Source organism: Canis aureus, chromosome 19, assembly GCF_053574225.1.
Source record: "Canis aureus isolate CA01 chromosome 19, VMU_Caureus_v.1.0, whole genome shotgun sequence".
NCBI classification, from domain to species: Eukaryota; Metazoa; Chordata; class Mammalia; order Carnivora; family Canidae; genus Canis; species Canis aureus.
The window spans coordinates 15,222,530-15,243,892 of NC_135629.1; the positions used below are offsets into that span (position 1 = coordinate 15,222,530).

Below are 21,363 nucleotides of genomic sequence, written 5' to 3' on the forward strand. Positions count from 1 at the left end.
CCTACTGATGACAGTGAGAAATCAATTATTCACCATAAATCTGGGGATGCATATTGACCAACTTGGTATGTGTCTAACTTGGTCTATAATAAATGGATGTTTCAGTTTCAAGAGTGTGTTATCATTAGCACATAGATAATAAAAAATCAAAAACAACTGAAAAGTTTTGAAGTAATAAAAAAATCAATGTTGAAAAGCTTTCCTTCAATATTCTTTAAGTAAAAGAAACATATGAAGGTGAAAATTAGATTTCTTCTTTTTAAGAAATCGTACTGGAACAACTGGGCATCCTGTTCAAAACAATAAATCTGAACCAATACTTTTTAAAATTTCAATACAAAATGGATCATTGATCCAAATGTAAAACCTAAAGCTACAAAATTTCTAGAAGAAAACTTAGAAGAAAATGTTTGTGACCTTGGGTAAGATAAAGATTTCTTAGGAAAAAAAAAAAAAAAGCATGCTTCATTAAAGAAAAAGGGTGATTTATTACATGTCATTAAAATAAAATCTCTTTTAAAAACACTGCTAAAGAAAATGAAAAGAAAAGCCATACACTGGGAAAAGATATTTGCCAAATGCCTATCTGATAAAAGGCTACAATCAATAATATATAAAGAATTCTCAAATTCTATAATAGGAAAACAATGACCCAAGTTTTTAAGTGGGCAGAAGATTTGAACAAACACTTCACCACAGAAGACATATGATGGCAAAAAAAAAATGCATGAAAAGATGTTCAACATTATTTGTCATTAGGAAAATACAATTTAAAAATCACAATTAAAAAAATAAAAAATAAAAATAAAAATCACAATTAGCTTCTATATAGCCACTAAAATAACTTGGTTTTTTAAAAGTAATTTACAATATTATATGCTTGAAAGGTTGCAGACTGGTAGGCAGAAACATGCTGAGACCTCTCTCCCACCCCACCAAAAGATGGCCATTCTAATGTCCGCTACCTGTGAATATTTTATGTCCCAAAGCAAGGGGGAGCTAAAGATGCAAATGGAAATCGATTTACTAATCAACTGACTTTAACATTATTTTGAACTATCCAAGTATTCATTTTAGCCACAAGGATCCTTGAAATGTGGAAAGGGGAGGCAGAAGAGAGCATCAGAGTGATTCTATAGAAGAAAACTGTGTGACCAGCCACTGCTGGCTTTGAGATAGGAGAGGGTCAAAGGCTAAGGAATGTGGGCAGCCAATCAAAGTTGGTTAAGTCGAGGAAACAGATTCTCCCCTACAGCCTCCATAAAGGAACACAGCCTGTCAACACCTTGGTTTTAGCTCAGTGAGATCCATTTTAATATCTGACCTCCGGAGCTATCAGATAATAAATCTGTGTCATTTAAAGCCACCAAGTTTGTGGTACTTTGTTGTAACAGCCATAGAAAACTAATAAAGGAACTCTCTGGAACTCTCCTAAATTTCTGATAACTATAAGATAGTCCAGCTACTTTGGAAAACTAAATTTGCTAGTATCTAATAAAATTTAAAATGCATCTAACATAAATCTCATTCCAAGATGCTTAAACCTATATCTACTCTGGAGTTTATTGTGATTTTTTTCATCATTTATCACCAGTTAATAGATAAACAAGTTGTGGTGTAGCTATACAATGGGACACTACTCAAAAATAAGGAGTGAAGCACTAGAACATGCAAAACCATGGAAGACTCTTGAATGTAATGAAGTAAAAGAAACCAGACTCAAAAGGCTGTATACTGTGTCATTTGTATGACTGTCTAGAAAAGGCAAAACTACAGAGACCAAAAACAGATCAGTGGTTTCCAGGAGCTAGATGAGGTGAGAAAACTGATTATAAGGAGGCACCAGGATACTTTTGGGGGTGATAGAACTGTATCTTGATTGCAGTGGTAGCTATGTGATTGTATGTGTTTGTCAAAATTCATAGAGTACACCAAAAAGGGGTAAACTTTAATATATATAAATTTATCTCAATAAGCTTGAATATATGTATATAATCTCCATGTATGACAAGCTACATTTGAAGATGTGCAATCTGAGAAATCCCCTCTACTGATGGCTCCTTCCTGCTATCTCACAAGGTTACTTTTTTAGAAGAAGCAATTTTAGAACTGGAAGGCATTTTAATATTTTATTTATTTATTTTTAATTTATTTATTCATAGAGACACAGCTAGAGAGAGAGGCAGAGACACAGGCAGAGGAAGAAGCAGGCACCATGCAGGGAGCCCGATGTGGGACTTGATCCCGGGTCTCCAGGATCACGCCCTTGGCTGCAGGCGGCGCTAAACCACTGCACCACCGGGGCTGTGGAAGGTATTTTAAAGATCATTTAGTCCATTGAATTTTAAAATAATTCTTAGGCTTCAGAATTCTTTCCCCACATGTAATAATAATAAGTAGACTTTGTGTGCCAGCTACGATGGCAAGCACTTTGTATTACGTCTAACACCTAAGACATCCCTATAAGGTGAATATTGTTAAAATAATACATATATTCTTAAAATAATACATAAAATAATACATGTTAAAACAATACATAAATAATACATAATACAAATAATAATGGGATCCCTGGGTGGCGCAGCGGTTTGGCGCCTGCCTTTGGCCTAGGGCGCGATCCTGGAGACCTAGAATCGATTCCCATGTCGGGCTCCTGGTGCATGGAGCCTGCTTGTCTCTGCCTCTCTTTCTCTCTCTGTGACTATCATAAATAAATAAAAATTAAAAATAAATAAATAAATAAATAAATAAATATACTGTTAAAATACATAAAATAATGTTAAAATAATGTATAATAACATATTAATAAATATAAGTAATAATAAAAATGTACTACTAATAATAATATTTACTATACAGATGTGGAAATGAGGCTTATATAACTTCACACAGCTGGCCAGTGGTGGAATGGACATTCAAATTTTGCCAATCTCATTCCAAGCCCTTCCTTTAACCATTGCATTGTATAGTTTCTTTTCATTGAAGTCCCTACATTAAATCTCTTAAAAAAACTAATACATGTAGAGTTCCTCTGGTTGCTGAATTCGTGTGCTTGTGTGTATATAGTGGGAATGAGATTCTGGATCCTTTTGGGAGCTTCACAGTAATATGGTTCAGTGATATGATTATATAAGGAGGAATTTGAAGCCCAGGGAGGTCAAGTAACTTGCTTTCAGTCACACAGCTGGCTATGTCTGAGACAAGTCTCCTGACTACTAGTCAAGTGGTGAAGCCCATCTTTAATACAAATATCTTTCCTCTTAACTTATTCAAGGCAAAGTCTGCTAGAAAATTTAACCCATTAAGTGTGATCCCCCTCTTTGTACCATATTTTTCCATTTTAAAAATAAATATTATTATATTCAAAGGAGAAATAATGATCCCAAAGAGATGAGTTGTAGAAGGGTAAATAAAGACCCAGTTCTTTCCAAAATCTGGGATTGTGCCATCCCACATTCTTTGACTCTCTTTCTGAATAGTGTTTGGTACATGTTTTATAAGCCCAATAACCTAAATTGATAGTATAGGAAAGAAAGAAATTTAATTTGTATTCCATACATAATACTTGCATTCCTGGGATGCCTGGGTGGCTCAGTGATTAAGCATCTGCCTTTGTCTCAGAGCATGATCCCAGAGTCCCGGGATCGAGTCCCATATCGGGCTCCCTGCATGGGGCCTGCTTCTCCCTCTGCCTATGTCTCTGCCTCTCTCTCTCTCTCTCCATCTCTCATGAATGAATAAGTAAAATTTTTAAAAAATACTTGTATTCCTCATTCTGATCTCAACTGCACATTCTCTTTTTGTTTCCTTGAAGTCTGTGCTGTCTTGGAGCCCCCTGAGTATGCCATTTCCACTGAGAACTGCACAACAGCTAGAAACAGAGACCTAGCTGATCTTTCTCCAACTAAATCCCAGAAAAATAGTACAACAATTGATAAAGCAGTACAGATCAAATAAAGCTCAATGTACTAAGGTGCTAAAAACTGAAGTATGTGAATTTCACTATACATATTCTGACTTTAGATGAGACCAAATGGATTCCTACATTGCCTCATTACAGAGAATAAGAATAAGGATTGGTGGCTTTATGTAGCTTTCAATAGAAGATAGGCAAAATATGGTCTTAGCTCAATAATGATTCTGATACCGTTCGTCCCATTCACCTCCAATAGATACTTTGCAATCTAATTCAGAATATCTAGTTGGCTTGCCTTTTATTAAGCAGTGACTGTATAATGGCCATGTACTTGATTCGTTCATTTACTAAATAATTTATTGAATCCCTACCATTTGCCAAGACTGTGCTCAGCTGTTTTAGATCCTAACATTCCTGGGTGGCATCATTGTGTTCTTTTATCTTTTTATTTTGATTCATTAGTCTGATTTTAAAGATGCTAAGGAGATTAATTACACAAGCTCACATGTCTATTAAGTAGTAGAATCAGAGCTGTCTGTTTCTACATTTTAGGCTTCTTTCCATAGATTACATTATCTTCAGAGGAGGAAGTAATGGCAGCATAGCACAAACTAATGTAACCAAGAATATCACCTTGGTCACCCAAACCTGAACCTGTATAATCCTCAGAGACTAGTCTGTGTATTTTGGCTAGGCTAAGACATGACAGATACAATGTCATCCACAGAACACTAGAATCAGAAATTGAGAAGCCATCCCGTCTAACTTCCTTATTTTACATTTTCATTCATTTTTTCAACACATGTTGAGTGAGAACCTCTTGTATGTTGCACAATGCTGAGGGTATCCAAGTTCCCATGCTCTTAAGGAGATGACAGTAGTGGCAGTGAATGACAAGAATATAGGTCATTGGAGTCCTGGCAATGTGAGGACTAGGTTGTAGGGGCTTAACGGAAAACAATGAATAAGCACTCCATCTAGAATGGGGGCATCTAGGAACAGGTGATAACTTTGTGTCCTGAGTAAGATACAAAAGAAATGGAGGACAACAACTCAAAAAGATCGTAATTTTGACTTCAAGGAAAAGAGGCTTGAATTAAATAACTAGAAACTATACTGTTCAAGTTTAAGCTCTCCCTCTTTCCAGTTCCATGGAGGAGGAATGAGGATGGTGGCATTACATCTGTGCAGCCAGAGTTCAGGCCGTACTGTTAGAATCAGTTTACCTAGTCCCAAGGACAGAGTGAGAAGGGTAAACGTATATAAGCAACATTTGGCGGGTGCTGCTGTGGAATGTTTAGTGCAGTCTCTCATTGCCACAGAAATTCAAGACAATAAACAGACAAATGTCATTGACTGTGGTGACTATTATTTTGGGCTATCCAAAATATTTATCCTTCATCAAACTTCTTGTGACAACAGAACCTACTTTCTTGACATGAGGATGTAGCTTGTAAGACTCACATCCCTGTCATTCTCCCAGTTTTCTGAGTGTTCCTCCTAGCTGGTGAGCTACTTTATCCCCTTTTTGTTGTTTGATTTGTTTTAGCCCAATTTGAGATGGGGAATTGGTCATTGCAAAAGCATACTTCCAAACAGAAAAACAAAATCACAAAGGAGCAAATCCAAATGTCAAAACATGCATACACAGTTCTTTACCATCTTAGAGGTGCCTGGAGGGCTCAGTTGGTTGGGCTTCTGACTCTTGATTTTGGTTCAGGTCATGATCTCAGGGTGATGGGATCAAGCCCCACATGGGCTCTACGCTCAGTGCAGAGTCTGCTTGAGAATCTCTTTCTCCCTCTCCCTCTGCCCCTCCCTGCCTCCCATTCCCTAAAGAAAAAAAAATGTGATTATCTCACAGGAACTCAGGAGATTGAAGGAAGTTTTACTTCTAACATTTTCTATTACTCAAAATATAAAAGTATGTTGCCATATTCTTTTGAAAGAAAGAATGTAAAAGAAGGATTAGACCAGTAGCCTTGGGAACCATCATGTCATAGAAGAAGATGGGACTAGTCAGGCTTGAGTTAAGCCTTCCTTGAATGAAGGATAGCGACAGATTGATGAACAACAGATGGAAGGAGCATGTGAAATTTTTATATATCCCAAAAACTAGAAGCTAACCTAATGCTAATGTCATTTTTGATTTATGAAATTGAGTAACATGATTCCATCCTTGGGATTTCCAGAATGCTATCAGTATTTACTGGGCCAGCAGAGAAGTTTTCATTTTCCCCACTTTTTAGGTGGAACTATTTGAAATTGTGACTACCAAACCATATTGACTTATTTTTTTAAAGTAAATTTATATGATTTGTCATAACACACTCCCTCTGGTACAGAAATACATACTTTATATGATCTATATGAAATGGTGTCTTCAGCAATCCATAACTACTGATCAAGGAGTATCTCCATCTGAGTGGATATTTGTCCTCCCAAGTCTGGATGATGTAAAAAGCTGTGACTGCACAATTTGAACTACGTACGTTTGATAGCATGATTTCAAAACTGTTGGTAGAAATTCAGTTGAAAACCCTGCCCATCACCCCCTGTCCCATGTGCATTTCTATCCCAGCCCTCTTCCTTCACATTTGCCAGAAGAAGCTTTTAGCGTTATCGTGTTGTTTTTACTTCACAGAACTACAAAGCATGGAGGCAAAGCATGAAAATCAGACCGTGGAAGTTCTCTGAACCTAAAGTGTGCTCTGTCAAAGAAATGAGAGCAAAGCTACATGAAGTAATAACTTGTACTTTTTTAGGTGGCCCAAGTTATGAATTGCAAAGCAGCAGAGGTAATTAAGAATAATGTATAAAAAGGTAGAATCAACATAACTCATATAAAAAGGTTAATAAGGTTTATCACCTAGACCAATCTTGAGGCAGGTTTGAAATTGTGTGTGTTTGGAAGGCACCAAAGCAGGTGATTAGATACAATATTTAGCTTGATGTGCAGGGAAAGCAACTGGGATGAAGCAAATCAGTTTCCTGGACTCTAATGCAGGGAACGTGGAGGGTTTTATTAAATATAATGTTAAATTTAGATTTATGGCTCCTGTTGATCCACTAGAATAAACTGACATTGTCCTATAATTATTTTTTAATTTCTTGCATTAGACGGTTTATTAAACAAACAAAAAATAGACTGGAAGAAGAAATCAGCACCAGCTTCAGAATAATTTTTGCCTTTCTCATAATTATTTCAATCTATACCCATTTATTCCCTGCATTGGTGTCACAGACAGAGTGCACTGCCAGGGCAAACATTATGTTACAGTGTAGATGAGACACAGAGGGAAAGACATTTTCTAATATTGACCTTTTTATATAAATGAACCAAGTTATTAACATTTTAAAAAACCTTTCCATGATCGATGATGCTAGAAGCAATAGAATTTGTTCAGAGAAAGTGCCTCTGGGTTGTCTGTTTCTCAGGAGGTGGTTTCCAGGAATAGTAAGATGCATCGAGGCATGATGGACAAGACAGAGAGGATAGATGTGGGGGTTCTCTGAGAGAGGATGTCATTCCCAATTACCCATCCCCAATTACTCAGCTACTTCTGAGTCCTGAGTCCTGAGTGTGACCGGTAGACTGTCCATTTTTCTGCTACTTTGCTGGGGAAACCCAGCACAGAGCACAGCTGAAGCCAGTGTAAGGCAGAACCATGGAGAGAGATGAAGAAGAGGGTATTACCAAAGGAAACACAAAAATAAAAAACTACAACAGCTAGAAAGAACCTAAAATGTGAGTAGGTCATGAATGTGGAGCTGTCTGAAGAAACTGGGGGAAAAGAAGTGATAAAGCCCAATCTGGAATAAGCCAGATGCTGAGGATCCATGAATGATGAGTGTCTTTCCCAGAGTTATCTACCAGGACCCCCTCCGTAGCTCAGAGTCGTCAGGAGTCCCAGACGTTTCCTTCCCACTTCATATGGAGGCATGTCCACCTGTCCCCTCCGGCTGATTCCTAAACCCTCAATTCCCAGATGTGAATATAAAATGAGGCAGGACCCCAGTGGTGCTGCTCTGATGGCCTTTTTCAGATTTCCTGTACGGCCTGGTTGTGCGCACTTGCCTGCCCCACTCCGCCATGACTGAACAGTGAAGGCTTCATGCTCAGCTCCCTGGCCTGGAGTATCACAGATTCCTTCTGGTTAGCCAATTTCTAGGCTTTGCCATCTCAAGGCTACCTTATTCTTCTGCCACTTAGACACTATTGAGGAAATAACTCCACCCTCCCCTCCTTTGGGGGATTAGAAGAGAGACTCTTTTTCCCCTGGACAGGTGGAATATGAGGAGTCAAGACAGATGGGTAGAGACTGGGGTTCTAACTTGACCATTTGTTAATTTTGTTAGCACTAAGTAGAAAAGAAGTTTCTAATCTCTTGCTTTGGCCCCAGCTCCGGGGACCTTCATATGCCCCAGTGAGTCCCAAGCCCTAAATCCCATGTCCACAGTGGCAGTGTCTGCTTCCCATAGTGTATGTGTAATACATAGTGATAGGTTGACTGCTAAAGATACCCAGGATAGTTTTTGACAGTATAAATATGTCCATGATGACTTTGGGTAACAGAATTGTCACAGTATCACATTACATCAAACTCATAAATTTATGGATCGTATTACCATGAAGCTAAGATAGAAGTGGTGGGTTTATTTAAAGAACAGTGGTACAGGAGGTACAGAGATCTAGAAAAATGATGATGGATCACTTATACAAGTGATTGTGGGGTTAAGAAATCTCAAAGTAGAGGATTAATAAGCAGAGAGAAAACATGTAGCAGCTGGTCTGAATGGTTTTATCAGGAACCTTGTGCCCATCCAGGTCCTCCTTTTCATATGAATTATGTTGATCCTATCTTTTTATACATTATTCTTAATTATCATTTCTGCTTTGCAATTCATAACTTGAGCCACCTGGGAAAGAACAAGTTATTATTTCATGTAGCTTTGCTCTCACATCACAGAAACATCTAGGGTAATTTTTGACACAGAATTTGGGCTCCATGGTCCAACCTAGTTGATACATAAAAATTAACTATCACATAGGGACTCAGACATATCTTTAAGAGCCCTGATCAGCTTACCATAGTATATGAATCTTAGACACTGTTCTCAGCTTTTATTTGTATTGACTTAATATTCACAACTTTGGGGGTAGAATTCACTTTGCAAATGAAGAAGCTGAAACAGAGAAGATATGGGACTTGATTAAAATCACATAACTGGGGATGCCTGGGTGGCTCAGCTGGTTACGTGCCTGCCTTTGGCCCAGGTCATGATCCTGGAATATGGAGATCCAGCCCTGCATCACATCAGGCTCCCTGCTCAGCAAGGAGTCTGCTTCTCCTTCTCCCTCAGGCCTCCCCACCCCTGCTCATTCTCTCTCCCTCTCTCTCTCTCTCGTTTTCTCTCTTTCTGTCAAACAAATAAATCTTTTTTTTAAAAAGTCACATAACTGGTAAGTGATGGATCATGGATTTGGACCCAGGCAGTCTAGCTTCATCCAATTAAGTTTGCATTAAAGGGTTATACTTCTAGTAAATCTCCATCTTTATTGTGTCATGGGCCTTTAAATTACATTCAACCTTTGATATCTCTGCCTGAATAATTTTTACAGGCTGATTCATTATATTAAAACAGTCAATGCTAAGGGTGGGGTAGTTTCTGTAGTAATTTCTTCTTTCTCCTCCTCCTACTGCAGTGACTAGCTTCCACATCTGTTTAGACTTTATCCACATACCTCAAATAGTAGCCTCTATCTCTGTTTGACATTGAATAAACACTTACCTGGTCCTGGCTCAAGCCAAATCCTAGTCCAGCTTCTGGGGGTCCAGTGAAGGTCTGCACTCCTTTTCAGTGCTAGCAACTTCTTCCTGACCCCACATGTGATGCTGTTGTTTTTCTCTGATAGGATGCTAGAAATTGGCTCAGAGGAGCTAAGAGAAAACTCTGTTTCAGTTCCAACCTGAAGAGCTTGGCAAGATACTTTAATTATCTAATATCTTGGGAGATATAACAAGGGTGTTAAAGCACATGTAGTCATCCAGGCCTTCTCTTATCTCAAAACCTGAATATACCAATAAGTCTAGCACACCATGAGAAGAAGCCAGACAGATGTGCTCAGGCTACAAGTCAAGCAGCTTTATGTTGCTTCTTCCTCTCAGGCTGTCAGCTAAACAAAGAAAATCTCCATCTTCTTAAACTGAAATTTCACAAAACAAAGGCATTTTCAATGTCTGTTTGCCTTTTCCTGAACGCTTCACAATGCCATCTAGAAAGATGGAGATTTTAATAGCTGAGTATTTGTGTATTTTCTGTTATGATTAAAGTTTAATAGTAATTCCTTTTTATCTCAGTAGGGCTTCTGTTTTCTAAGCACTTCCATGCATGTGACCTGATTCAGGCTCACAGTGACCCTGCTGGCTAGATGGGACAGGAAGATGCTTCATTTTATGGATAAACTCAGACTAGGAGGAGCTAAGGCCCCCCAAATACATACATAGTGAGTTGACCTATTCTGTTCACCTTAGTTTTTAGACATTCCTGAGTGAAATTAGCAGAGTACAGATCAGGAAGAAATATAAAATGCATTGTATGTATGTTCTACCTTCTTCTGAACAGTAATAGCAGAAACTATTTTAAAAAGGTAAAAACTATTGTAGTCCCTTTGAATATGTCCATAATCTAACTGATTTTCAAGCTGCGTGAGTTCTAACAGTTCCTTGAATAAAGTCAGTTTTCTGAAAATGACCTAATAAGTTATAGGTAAAAATTTAAGTACCATGTGTATTTTCAGCCCACTATAACCTATTATAATACACTAAGGGAATCTTACATTAATTTTTACTGCACTTATTTTACATAGTGCTGTCCTGACAGTAGAAACTGAGCTATTGGATAAAAGTGCTCCAACCTGACCTGATTTATTGGTCGATCTTTAAGTCATAGCCACAAATGAATATAAAATGCGCCTTTTGCCTGAGAAAGTGCGAATATATATTTTAAATGAGGTGCTTATAAATGGTATTTTGAATCTTTTTTTATTTATACTAAAAGTTGTCTATTTTTTTAACTAAAAGTTTTCTAAATCAAATTTAACCAGAGCTTCTAGAGTATATATGTACTCCACATATGGAGATGCCTACGTATATATATGTTGTATGCAGTTTAAAGCACGCGCTATGGTGTCAGACCACTTTATATATCACTAATAAGCTATGTGACCTTAGACAAATGACTTAATTTCCCTAAGAATTGTCTTCATTTTCCAGAGATAGGAACTTAACGATCTGACTTGTCCCATGGGCTTGTGTAATAGATTACATGATATAACAATTGGAAAATGATACAGCTATAACAATAGCCCTACCCATAGTTAACACTCCGGACATATTATCTATTGTTATGATTCACAGGACAGTCTCATTACCCAAAGTGGCTTAGATGACAACACACAAGAGAATATAAAAAGAGAACCAGGGGGAAAAAAATCAGAAGGCCAATGTATTACTGTCCATCTACTGCTATAACAAATTACCACAAATCTAGTAGTACAAAATAATATGAATTTATTATCTTGCAGGGCTGGAGGTCAGAAATCTGAAGTCAGTTCCACTAAAACCGAGGTGTAAGCAGGCCTGCGTTCCTTCTGTAGGCTCTAATAGAAAATCTGTTCCTTGTGTCTTCCAACTTCTAGACTGATCTCTTCTTTCATCTTCAAAGCCAACAATGGCTGGTCAGATCTTACACTGACATTCCTCTTCTGTTGTCAAATATCCCTCTACCTCCCTCTTATAAGGACTCTTGTGATTACATTGGTTTCTTCCAGATAATCCAAGATAATCTTAAGATTCTTACTCCCATTTACAAAGTCCCTTTTGCCATGTAAGGCAACATGTTTATAGGTTTGGATGGGGACATCTTGGTGGGTGGGGACATCTTGGTGGAGGGCACATTATTTAGCCTACTAAAGCTTATGCCAAATATATGCCATTATAACCGTATGTTAAAGTTCATGGACTCCATTTACTGCAGAGTTCCAACTCAGAGACTTCTTTCTCTTACCCGTTGGTGCTATTCCAATAAACTTGGTTCTCTAATTCTTAGTAGCCCAGTGCCAATTAGAAATAGTCATTGTGTACCTGGGACCTCACTTTGGCTCACATTCTGTTGGCCAGAACATGGTTACATGCCTGCCCATTCCTCAGCTCAAAGAATCTGGGAAATAGTTGCTGATGCCCACAAGAAAAAAGAGAGGTTCATAAATCCATAGCAGTGTCTGTCATTCTGAGGCTCTTGTAATGACACAAGTTAGAAATGAGGGCAGAGGAGAATCCAAGAGGGAAAAAAAAAAAATCACTGAAAAGGAATAGAAAGAGAGCTAAGATAAGCTTCCACTTCATAGTTTGCCAAAGACCCATAGGGAAGAGAGTAAGGAAGACTCAAGCATCTAAAATCAATGATATAGTCCGACATGCCTTCAGAGCCTTGGCTCCTGAGCCAAAGTGTCTCCTGGAAGAATTCAGAATTACTGCACCATGTCCCAGGCCAGGTTACAGAGTGCATTGAATACAAATAAAACTATCTCCTTGGTGCACTGAAAACAATCTAACATCTAGGATACCAAATCTATGCCTTCAAAAAGTAAAAGGAATACCTAGCAGTACTTTCTAAGTGGAGGAAAATAGCTTTCCTTTTTGCTTTTTGTAGTTAATTTCTAAATATCGAAAGCAGTAAGATAGGAGAGAACTGAAAAGTGGCCTCAAAGAAGAGAGTCCAGCAGGCTCAGGGAGGCTGACTCAGTCAAGATGAATTTTCCAACACCTCCTCCCTTAGGGTACAAAACTTCCCTGTCACTCCTAGAGGCAATACTCTTCCTCCCATTTAGATAGGATTTGGAATATAAGGTTACCTTTTCTCTGGGTTAAGGAATAGAAAAATGAAACCTGAATGCCAAGTCATCACCAAGTTACTGAGTGTCCTGGTAAAAGAAAACAATTGGTGAGGAGAGAAATAAACCTGGCTCTTCCAAAGAAAATAAAACATCAGGCTACGATTATGGATTTTCAAGACTCATGTCATCTTTTCAGCAAGTCTGAAAAATTTGGGTCAGAATTTGAGAGACCATGATATTCTATAGTTTTAAAATAACCATACAAATGTATATGAGCCCACAAGGCCAGTGCTAGGAGAAACTGAGGTACCAGATTGATATGATAGAGTAGGCTTGATGAAATTTATGCACCTGGAAATATCTAACACCCTTTGCTTCCCTGTTCTGAAATTTTTTATTCAACTTTCATGGAGTTTTGAGACTGGAAAAGTCTGGACCTGTCTCAGCTCAAGAATAAATCAGTACTAAATGGCATAGCTGGTCATACAAATAAAACCTCTTCCAGTCCTGGCACTGCAGCTTCTAGTGTGAAGTGACCTGAGGAGATGCATTTGCATTACAATGCCCTATGGCCAAAGTGAAGTTCACTAGATGAGATGAGTATCTGTGAAACTCTAGATAAGCCACTCTCTGGAATCAAAAAGTTTTCTTTTTACAAACTGGAGGTTGGTGAAGTACAAGTGAAATTAGATAATGAAGAAATGAGATATGAAGTTATTTCCAATGAGCTAAAATATTACATAAATGCAGACTGTTAATATTTTCAGTGAACTTGTTCATATCCTGCAGAGGTGTGTTTGCTACAGATGAGGAACAACATGCACATTGGAATCAGATCTGGGTTCACATCTACCATTTAGTAAACATGAAATCCTGGGAAAATTTTGTAACGTCAGTAAGCCTTGATTTTTTTCATCTTTTATTGGAAATAATAGGAATTGCCTAGAATTTTAGAAGATTAAGCAAACAGGATGTGGCACACTGCCCAGTTTAGAGCAGCACCTCTAGTCAGTGTTAGTTTCACTCCTCCCACAGCACAAGAGCTGATAGATGCCATCTAGAAAGGTGGATGACCTTGATGTAGGATTTTGTGTGTGACTGCCAAAAATCTGAACCAACACTTGAATAGAAGTCTCTGTGTGATCCGTTTCTTTGGCTAGCCCAAATAGAAATCTCAATATTCCTCCAAGCAAATCAAAGGTAAGGTCACGGGCAGCCCAGGTGGCTCACGGGTTTAGCGCTGATTTCGTCCCAGGGCGTAATCCTAGAGACCTGGGATTGAGTCCCACACTGGGCTCCCTGCATGGAGCCTGCTTCTCCCTCTGCCTGTGTCTCTGCCTCTCTCTCTCTCTCATCTCTGTGTGTCTCTCATGAATAAATAAATAAAATCTTAAAAAAAAAAAAAAAGGTAAGGTGACCTCTCTGGAATTGCCAACTTTGATCAGAGACAGTGAATCTTATCAAATGGAATGTCCACCCACTTATCAGATAAGCCCTTCTGGCTAAACTTCACAAACCTCTTGAGTCTAAGAAATGAAATTAGAAACATCAAGGGAAGGGATTCTTGTGAGTTTTATATACAATAAATCATTTAGAATCATATACCGCATTATCGGGATCTCACTTTCATGGAAGATGACTTACTGACCCAGAGACTTAGCATCAAAGAAAGATAGGCTTTGTTTTTGAGAATGGACACTTTAAAAAAAAACAAAAGCATTTTCAAAAGTTTGTGCCAACTATGTTCCAAGTATGCTGACTACTTCATTTATCTCATGTAATCGTTAAGTGACAGCTTTCTGAGGGGGTGAGAAGATTACCACAGTTATTAGTTCACATAACAAGGTGATCCAGTCCTAATCTCCTTTGCATGACACCTAACTCTCGCCACACAGACGAGATTAATCCATAGATAGCTGGAAGAGTATCCCCCAGAGTGTGGGATTGTACCCCTCCCCTGGTTGTTTGAAGATAATTTTAAGTTATAGATGACATTAAGTAACATTAATTAACCTGGTGGAAAAAATTACTTCTCTACCTTTTTTATAACCCAAAGAGAACATCTCAGCTTGGTGCTCGCATGTCTTTAACTCCTCTAACACTTTTTAATCTCCTGGAGAGCAAATCTCAGGCCCTGATGGGATTTCTGTAGCCAATACCACATAGCTAGAACTTAATAACTGTCTTTCAGTATATGTTTTTAATTGCTTACTAGTTACTGCTGTACTTCCATTTTTGGAAACAGAATACAGGTTTCCTTTTAAAATGTATTTCCACTTATTATAACTTTATTTCCATTAAAAATAGCTTTAAGGCATACACCTAAGACTAATACAGTGTTATGTCAGTTATATCTCAATCAATCAATTAGAAGAAGGGGAAATAAGAGAGGAAATAAGGAATATTTTCTTATCAGGAAAATAAGAAGTAGACAGAATGTTACTCAGCAAATCTACATGTGAGCCTCCCTCCTCATGAAGGCAGGGTGAAAAATAGGGTTCAGAGAACAACCACATGGAGAAGTAAGGGGGATGGGCTGTCTCACGTAGTTGCCAGGTTTCAGGTTAGATGCAACCTTTCTCAACCTGGATCCTGGACAAATCAAGCTGTGATGAACAGAGATATCTGCTGTATAAGTATAAATGGTGAAAAATGATCTAAGTTCTTCGGAGTGGTACACAGTGACAAGTAGATACGCAAATGTGGCACCAGAATGATCAAGATTGTAAGACATTCTCCATTGAAATACAATACAGGAGCCCTTAAAGGAGCACCATAAAAGGGAAAATGCTGCCCACAAGTAGGGGCCACCATCCCAGCCTTGACCAGGGGGGTAATTTTGCTGGCCTGGGGACAGCTGGCAATGTCTGGACACATCTCGGATGTCACATTTTGAGGGGCAGTTGTGGGCATAATGTTACTGGCATCTAATGCATTGATAGAGACCAGGGGAAGTTGTAAAACAATAAGTCCACAACAAGGAGTTGACCCCATCCTGTCAATGGTGCCAAGGTGGAGAAACTCAGCTTTATCCTGACTGTAAGTGCTGGAGGTAATTTGGCAAGTGCTGCCTCTTGTCTTATCTGAAGGCCAAGTCCCTATTTGATAAAGTTCACATGTCACATTATAGTTGGCAATTCTCAGGTGTCTTGACCTTTGGATGAACTTTTCTGCTTGTTCTAGACAAATTATTTAATTATAAAGTATCTTCTATTTTAACTTTTAATTCAGAGAGTATACCAGCAGTGAGCTACATTCTTGCCCCTGGTCCTGTTATAACTAGGTACCCAGACTTTTTACTACCTGTTTTTTAATTGTTTCAGTTTTAAAAAGGAACCTCATGTGGGTGATTCTGATCAAAGGAGTATGATAGTTTTTATGTCAGCTCTTTGGTCCATTTCATCACAGATCGTCCAATAGTTTTTATCCTTTAGCCCTTTATACTTTTTTATTTATAAATCTATACTTTTAAAAATATTTCTATAATGACATGTATTTTACCAGATGCAATTAAACAAGTGTGATAACAGCATTTTGAGCTTCCATTCCTATTATTAAAGAATATATATGGGCTTGGTCTGAAATTATACCAACCTGTGTCCATACCTAAAAATTGGGTTTTCAGACTAATTATGAGTTTGTTTTCTTGTCTTTCTTCTAAGTAAAAACTTTAGAAAGTAAACATGAGTTCACTGAAGATTTTTATCACTGGGGAGATGGAAAGGCAAAAGTTTTGCTGTAGTGAGATTGACCTGTGTTAGGTAAAAAACACTAGTATCACTCACTAAAATGGAGAAAAATCATGTAGGCTATAAATTTGTTTTTATAAAGGAATGAAAGAATATGTAATTGTTTGGGACTTATCCTAGAATTACTACTTAAAGGCATGGTATCTTGGAAGAATAAAAATATTTACTAATAATTAGCCCCTCTCCACAGACTCAGAAGCTATTACCTATGTTGGGTGGTACCTCATTGATTGAATATTTGTCAATTCTGTCCTTCACCAGCATAAAACAAATGCAAAATTAAACTGCAAATCCAACAAATCTTGCCCATGAAATGAAGGATATCAGAAACTCTCCAGGAGAGAAGGAGCACAAAGCCATTGACACGTGAGGATCCAGTAGAGAAACAATTAAAAATGACAAGAATGTTTATAAAATAAATGCTTTAGAAGAAGAAAATTTAAATATTAAAGATAAAGACAGGCTCTTGGGAAAACTAATGAAGCCTTCAAACACTTTTGCAGAAGTGACCCTTTTGATTATCATACTGTGAAACTCAAACATGCAAGAAAGGACAATGTACCACTCTACTGTCCAAATTAGGAAAAAAAGAAGTATTCTTGACCCTTAATAATCAATGCTTGATTTAAGCTGTGCTCATTCTGACATCCTATACAAATTTGCTCAAAACTTAAATATTTTTAACTTTGGAATAAAATTGTGCAATTTTATTTTTCATTTTTCAAGATAATATTCCAATCAAACATTTCACTGCATACAATGAATTTTTGGTTCCCATTTTAATTGCATTCATTTTAAATGATCCTTTTTTAGGACCAGTTATCCTTGGACAGCTATCACTTCTTGTTAAAGAATCTCATAAAATAGTAGAATTGAAAAGAACAATTTTCAGAAGCCATCAAGTTCACCACCTTTTCCCAAATAAAGAAATGAAGACTGACGAGATTGTCACCTGTCTTAAGGTTCCAAATTACACAAAACATTTTAATGGAATCTAAAATTATGATAAGCCAGTAAAATAATTTCCAGAAAAGAAAGGTAACCCTTTTGAAGACCTTTTGATGGTACTTCTGAATTTGAAATCATTTGTTCATAGAAGAACAATAAATACCATGCCTAGGTAGCTCAGTGATTAAGTATCTGCCTTTGGCTCAGGTCGTGATCCCGGGGTTCTGGGATTGAGCCCAGAATTGGGCTCCCCACTCAGTGGGAAGTCTGTGTACTCCTCTCCCTCTGCCCCTCTGCTCATGCTGTCTCTCTCTCTCTCAAATAAATAAATAAAAAATTTTTTTGAAAAAAACAGCAATAAATAGAACTCTTTTTGCCCAGATATATGTATCAATTTCCTTCATGTTTTTGGTAAACGGTGAGAGAATGGGAATTAGGAACCCCATGTCTACCACTTCTGCATTAGTCATTCCCTGCTCCTCCTAAAAATCTGTTCAGTGTTTATTTTTGTGTTCTCCTTCACTTAGTATAATCTGTGATAGATCATTGTGCAATTAATTCAAATCACCAACATATCATTATGATAATCTTTGTAAGCTACCTTGAAATGAATATGGTCCTGATTTGACAGGTTTTCACTGTCTAGTATAGGAAACCATATGATCTGCTTTCCTCATGCTCTGAGGATGAGTTTATCATGTTCTTGCTGTGTTTTTTCTTACTTCCACCCTTCTCAGCCTCCTACATCCCCATTAACCAGAGTCTTCTCAAACTCATGACTCAAGAGCCAGAAATGGCTTACAAACATGTTTGTCCCCACACCTACGAGATTTTTTAAAATTTGTATTAGTGGCTGGGTTCAAATATTGGATTGTTTACATAAACTCAAATTTCTAGCTGTCATAAAAAAAAAAAAAAAAAGCCAAATAGAACTTGCAGAATCTCTTTGCCATCTGCGCCAGTCAGCTAAAACTTGGTAACATTTGGCCTCTTTTTACACACACCCACCTTACACTGTGCCTCAATTCTATCAGGTTCTATTGTCCCTATGAAGACAAAATATCAGTTACAATTTTATATCTGTGTTAGTCTTTTTCTTACAGTGGAGTTAAGGTGAAGTATTTCATGTATCCATGTCCCTAGAAAAATGGGAAAATGAAAAAGACAGAGAAGGCTGTGTGTTTCACAGAAAATGGGAGGGAGCTTTTTCATATTCTCTTGTTTTCTCCAAGACTCATACAGGGACTTGAGTTGGCAATCCTGGATTTAGCCCATTGTTCCCCATTATTTAGTGTTTGTAATAGTTAAGGTTCTCAAAAAAAACCCAAAATCATTAGAACATATATTTCTAGAAAGGGATTTATTGGGGCACCTAGGTTGCTCAGGGGGTTGAGCATCAGACACTTGATTTCAACTCAGGTGATGATCTCAGGATTGTGAGACCAAGTTGCATGTCAGATTCCATGCTGGGCATGGAGCCTGCTTAAGATTCTCTTTCTCTCTCTCTCCCTCTCCCTCTGCCTCTACTCATGTTTCTCTCTCTCTCTCTCTCTCTCTCTCAAAAAAGAAAAAAAAAAAAAAGAAGGGAAGGACTTAATATAAGGTATTGGCTCATGCAATTATGGAAGCTGAGAAGTCCCATGATCTGCCATCTGTAAACTGGAGACCCAGAAAGGCTGATGGTGTATTTCCAAGGCCTGAGAGATGTGGAGCCAGTTGTATACATTCCAGTCCAGGCTCTAAGTCCCAAGAACAAGGCAGCATTAAGGGCAGGAGATCAATGTTACAGCTCAAGCTGTCTGGCAGAGTTAATTCAACCTTCTTTCACCTTTTTGTTCTATTCAGGCCCTGGACAGATTGGATGATGCCCTCCCATACTGGGGAGGGCCATCTGGTTTACTCAGTACGTGGATTCAAATGCTAATCTCATATGTAAACATCCTCACGGACACATCCCAAGTTTTGTTTTAACAGCTATCTGGGCATCCTGTGACACAGTCACATTGACAAAATAAACCTTCTCAATGTTCTTGTGGGGATGAAAAGTATAAATCAATACATTAATTAATGCAGATGGAAAGTATATATATGCTTCATAGACCAAGACAGGCTATTGTGAAGATATTTCATCAATGTTTGGAAGTGCATGCCACAAATCTTAAAACCAACAAATTTTCCTACTGGAGTAGTGGCCATATATATGTGATTATCAGATTTTTTTTATTCCTAGTTCTTTGCCTTTTCCAGAGAAGTTTGAGTTCTGCCAGAAATTTACATGAAAAGAGAACGAGACAGCACAAGTATTTTTCTTTTTTTTTTCTTTTTTTTTTTTTTTTTCTTTTTTTTTTTTTAGTGCTCAAGGCTTTACTGGGGATTAGCAGGGCTGGGCAGGGACCACCCCGGGGGAGCAACACGGGCACACCAGGTCACACCGGGCTTCAGGGCAGTGCTCCAGAGCTCAGGGGCAGGCTCTGCAGGCCTGAAGTCCAGGCCAGTTCCTGCAAGTGGCACAACCACAGAGGGAAGAATGATCTGGTTGGCTTTAGCGCAGGAGGGGTAACACTGGGGGAGGAGGAAAATTGCTGAAGTGGAGAGCTGACGTCAAAGGCCATTGATGAAAATAGGGTTGGGAAGGAGAAAAAGGAGTCAATAGGTATTTCATGGGGACAAAAAAAAAATGTAACAAAGGGGAAAAAGCAGGACACCTGTTCTGGTACATGGAGCAAGCACAGCTCCAGCTCCTTGCTGGCATCTCCTCCTATGCCCCCCCCCCCCACTTGTTGCCCCACATGGCAATCTTTAGAAACAGAGGGCCTGGGACTAAGCGACTAGACTTCATGTAGGCAGATATGTTCTTCAAGCCCTCAAAGCGAGCCATGAACTCCTTCAGGTTCGGGAACGCGTCCAGGGAAGTGGGCTCAAATATGCGGTGCGGGTCAAGGATGTCGTAAACCAGGAAATCCACGTAGGTGAGCTTCTCCCCTGCAAACCAAGGCCTCTTCCCCAGAGACTGTGAGTAGAGCTTCATCTTGTCAGGGATTGCCTTCACGTACTCAGGCTTCAGTTTCTCAAAATCAGGGCTGTAGCAGATCCTGGCAAAGTATATGCGGGTGTCCATAACCTCATTCTCCAAAATGTCCACACGAATCTTCTCCTCTTCCATCTCCCCACAGAGGTTGTGTTTGCGAGCAATGTAGCGAAGGATGGCATTGCTCTGGGTGATCTTGTGAGCCCCATCAATTAAGTAGGGCAGATTGGGGAAGTCCAGACCCAGCTTGAATTTTTCATTCAGCCACTGGCTTCTGTCATAGTCGGAAGCGTCCCCCATCGTGTACTTCTTCTCCTCGTAGTGCGAGTCCGTGTACTCCAGGAGCAGGCGGACGGCGTGCGCCAGCCCGCGAAGATCATGACCATGGTGCCGGATTTTTGCGCTGAGTGGAGGGCAAGTATTTTTCTTGTATCTACTACCTTAGACTCATCCTGGATTTATTTATTCATTTTTTACTTCCTACCTTCCTCCTTCTATATGCTCATCATAAGGAGGTCTCATTCTATCTCAAACTGATTTAAGCTTAAATGGAAACATTTGCCTACTTGTCTTGATAAGAACAGACTAATGCCTTTTTTCCTCTTCCCAAGTAAAGAAATCTCTAGAATGTGTGAAACTGTTATAGCTGGTCCCAATTCCCAACAGAAAGACTGGTCGTTTACTTAACATTCTGCCTTGGGGGCTACATTGAGGAGCTCAAAGGTCAAGTCCCTAATCAACAAAACTCTAGCGAAATATTTTAAAATATAGCCGGTAACCAACCAGATAATGGCCATACAAGAGAGTTAAAAGCTCTTTGGCA

General features: G+C 38.6%; 1 long non-coding RNA gene and 1 pseudogene across 1 annotated transcript in view; one reads left to right on the forward strand and one right to left on the reverse strand.

The window, feature by feature from the left end:
* LOC144291186 (uncharacterized) overlaps positions 1–6,928 on the forward strand; it is a 225,481-nt gene extending 218,553 nt beyond the window's left edge. Inside the window, exon 3 of the long non-coding RNA XR_013358515.1 lies at positions 6,561–6,928. This is a non-coding gene — a long non-coding RNA (uncharacterized LOC144291186). The remainder of the gene's footprint in view (positions 1–6,560) is intronic.
* A 12,887-nt stretch (positions 6,929–19,815) lies between these two features.
* Positions 19,816–21,062, reverse strand: LOC144291087 (glutathione S-transferase Mu 1 pseudogene; annotated as a pseudogene).
* Positions 21,063–21,363: the final 301 nt, after the last annotated feature.